The sequence below is a fragment of the Cervus elaphus genome, chromosome 20, assembly GCF_910594005.1.
Source record: "Cervus elaphus chromosome 20, mCerEla1.1, whole genome shotgun sequence".
In the NCBI taxonomy this organism is placed as follows: Eukaryota; Metazoa; Chordata; class Mammalia; order Artiodactyla; family Cervidae; genus Cervus; species Cervus elaphus.
The window spans coordinates 51,893,196-51,896,953 of NC_057834.1; the positions used below are offsets into that span (position 1 = coordinate 51,893,196).

The following is a 3,758-nucleotide window of genomic DNA, read 5'->3' on the forward strand; positions in this document are numbered from 1 at the left end:
ATGAAAGTGAAAGAGGAGAGTGAAAAAGTTGGCTTAAAGCTCAACATTCAGAAAACTAAGATCATGGCATCTGGTCCCATCACTTCATGGGAAATAGATGGGAAACAGTTGAAACAGTGGCTGACTTTATTTTTCTGGGCTCCAAAATCACTGCAGATAGTGACTGCAGCCATGGAATTAAAAGACACTTGCTTCTTGGAAGAAAAGTTATGACCAACCTAGACAGCATATTAAAAAGCATGTTACTTTGCCAACAAAGGTCCATCTAATCAAGGCTCTTGTTTTTTCAATAGTCATGTATGGATGTGAGAGTTGGACCATAAAGATAGCTGAGCACCAAAGAATTGATGCTTTTTAACTGTGATGTTAGAGAATAGTCTTGAGAGTCCCTTGGACTGCTAGGAGATCCAACCAGTCCATCCTAAAGGAGATCAGTCCTGGGTGTTCATTGGAAGGACTGATGCTGAAGCTGAAACTCCAATACTTTGGCCACCTGATGTGAAGAGCTGACTCATTGGAAAAGACCCTAATGCTGGGAGGGATTGGGGGCAGGAGGAGAAGGGGATGACAGAGGATGAGATGGTTGGATGGCATCACCGACTCAGTGGACATGAATTTGAGTAAAGTCTGGGAGTTGGTGATGGACAGGGAGGCCTGGCGTGCTGCAGTCCATGGGTTGCAAACTGTTGGACACGACTGAGTGACTGAACTGAACTGATTATGCATGTTAACAGTAATCTTTGCAAATTTGTTTTGCAATATAATACATTCCATAAAATTTTAACGTGCCCAATTCAGTGGTTTTGAGTATGCTCACAAGGTTTTACAACCATCACTACCTAATTCCAGAACATTTTGTCATTCCCTCCAAAAATGTCCATGTCTATTAACAGTCATTCTCCATTTCCCTCTCCCTCCAGTCCTTGGGAACCACTAGAAACTCTAAATACTCTTCAGACAGAATACAATGTCTTTAATACAGCCTCTCAAGTGGCCCACAGGGAAAACTGCAGTTTTTGGATTAGGGGCAAGGTGAGGGACAGCCTGGAGGATGAGTGCTCCGCTTGCTGGAAGGACACCCTCACTAGTGCTCTTCAGTGCACTTATCAGCTTTGGCCACAGCTTCTTCAATGGGTCGCACCATATAGAGGGCCATTCTGGGAGATGGTCATGTTCATCTGCCAAAATCTGCTGGTATCCTCTGATGATCTCCTCTGAGGTACCAGTTACCACATATGACAGGTAAAGACCTCTGCCACCTGGAATGACTGAGACAAGAAAAGCCGTATTTTCAATGCACAGGACACAGTTTACTTTTCTTCAGAAAGTTCATCCATACCCAAGATGGCAATGATGTCCTGAAGGGATTTGTAGTCCTGTAAATGGTAGCCCACTCCTGTATTCTTGCCTGGAGAATTCCATGTTCAGAGGAGCCTGACAGGCTGTGGTTCATGGGGTCGCAAAGAGTTGGACACAACTGAATGACTAACACACACAGGATCATTTGCATGGAAACAATTCATAGGAGAATCATTGGAACAGTTGGGGATAATGTAAAGTGCTTGCCACACTACCTGGAATATGTTGAGGTTTCAATAAATACTACCTATTATCATAATTGGGCTTCCCCGGTGACTCAGAAGTAAAGAATCCACCTGCAATGTGGGAGATGCAGGTTTGATCCCTGGGTCAGGGAGATCTCCTGGAGAAGGAAATAGCAAACTACTCCAGTATTCTTGCCTGGGAAATCCCATGGACAGGGGAGCCTAGCGGGCTACAGTCCTCGGGGTCACAAAAGAGTCAGACATGACTTAGCATCTAAGCAGCAATAACAACAGGATCTTTTGCACCCCAGAGGCAACATCATAATGCTCATTGCCAACAATGGGACTCATGATGCAAGAGGTGGAGTCCAGAGAATCCATAGCTGGATAGACGCCCAGCTCAGCAATAACATGGGACAGCACAGTGGTGCATGTCCACATGGGCAAGAGTAGTGGCAGGGACAGGGCCAGTCAAGTCATCAGCAGGCGTGTACATAGCCTTAGAGGTGTGATAGAGCCCTTTTGGGTGGTGGTTATTCTTTCCTGCGTGGTACACATGTCAGTGGCCAGGGTAGGCTGATAATCCACTGCAGAAGGGCTTCTGCCCAATAAAGCCAATATCTCTGAGCCAGCCTGGGTGAAACAAAAGATGTTATCAATAAGCAACAATACATCTTGACCTTCTTGGTCTCTGAAGTATTCAGCTACATCAACATAGTCAGAGTTGCCCAAACTTGAGCACCAGGCAGTTCATTCATTTGATCATACATCAGTGCTACCTTAGAGGTAGAATTTTTTAAGTTGATATCACCAGACTCAATCATTTCATGGTATAAGTCATTATCCTCTTGCATCCTCTCACCAACACCAGCAAACACAGAGTACCCACCACAGGCTTAACAACATTGTTGATTAGCTCTATGATCAGTACTGTCTTCCCAATTCCAGCACCAGCAAAGTGCTCAATTTTGCCACCTTTGACATAGGGAGCCAGCAGATCCACAATCTTAATACTAGCAACCAGAATTTCCTGCTCAAAATTCATCTCCATGAATTAAGGAGCTTCAGCATGAATAGCAATGAATTGTTTGGTTTTGATAGGACCCCTCTCATCAAAGGTTCTCCAGTGACATTCACAAGTCTACCTGAGGTCTCAGGGCCAACAGGAATTTTGACTGATGCACCAGAATCCAGGACATTCTGGCCTCTAACTATGCTTTCCATACCATCCATAGCAATGGTCCTTATTGTTCTCTCACTCAAAGACTGGGCCATCTCCAAAACCAGCTTGGTTTCCCTGCCTTGCACTTCCAGGGCATTTAGGATGGGTGGTAGCTCCTCACCAAATTGGACATCTCCCACTGCACCAATGATAGCCACCATGTGCCCAGTGGTGGAACATGCCTTTGGCAATGGAGGTGTTTGCTTAGCATAGTCTCTGACAGCCTGGAGCACTGCTGAGGTGACCCTCAGAAAGAGCTGGGCTTGTAGCAGCAGTGCTGAAGGGCTGAATCCCCACAAGGACCCTGAGGCCCAGGTAGCAGCCACACAACCCATGAGTCCCAGCATAGTGGTGCCTGGGTGAAGACTGCTTATCTATTAATTTTTATCTCTATGAATTTCGCTATTTTAGACATTTCAGGTAAGTGAAGTCACATAATATGTAGACTTTTGTGTCTGACTTTTTTCAGTTAGTATGTTTTCAAGGCCCATCCATATTACAGCATGTATCAATGCTTCATTATTTATGACTGAATAATCCAGAGCTATGGTGTTGGAGAAGACTCTTGAGAGTCCCTTGGACTGCAAGGGGATCCAACCAGTCCATCCTAAAGGAGATCAGTCCTGGGTGTTCATTGGAAGGACTAATGCTGAAGCTGAAACTCCAATACTTTGGCCACCTCATGCGAACAGTTGACTCATTGGAAAAGACCCTGATGCTGGGAGGAATTGGGGGCAGGAGGAGAAGGGGATGACAGAGGATGAGATGGCTGGATGGCATCACTGACTCAATGGGCATGAGTTTGAGTAAACTCCAGGAGTTGGTGATGGACAGGGAGGCCTGGCGTGCTGCGATTCATGGGGTCGCAAAGAGTCGGACACGACTGAGTGACTGAACTGAACTGACTGAACTGACTGATGGCTATACTGCTTTGTATATCCACTGTATGGATGTATCATTTTGTTTATTCATTCATCAACTGATAGATGTCT

At 45.4% G+C, this 3,758-nt stretch overlaps 1 pseudogene across 1 annotated transcript; it reads right to left on the minus strand.

Annotated features, from left to right (window-relative positions):
• Positions 1-1,084: 1,084 nt before the first annotated feature.
• LOC122677575 lies at positions 1,085-3,113 on the minus strand (annotated as a pseudogene). Its single transcript, XR_006335841.1, has 2 exons — positions 1,842-3,113; positions 1,085-1,385 (listed from the first exon to the last, which is right to left on the minus strand). The product of XR_006335841.1 is annotated as an ATP synthase subunit beta, mitochondrial-like (transcript).
• Positions 3,114-3,758: the final 645 nt, after the last annotated feature.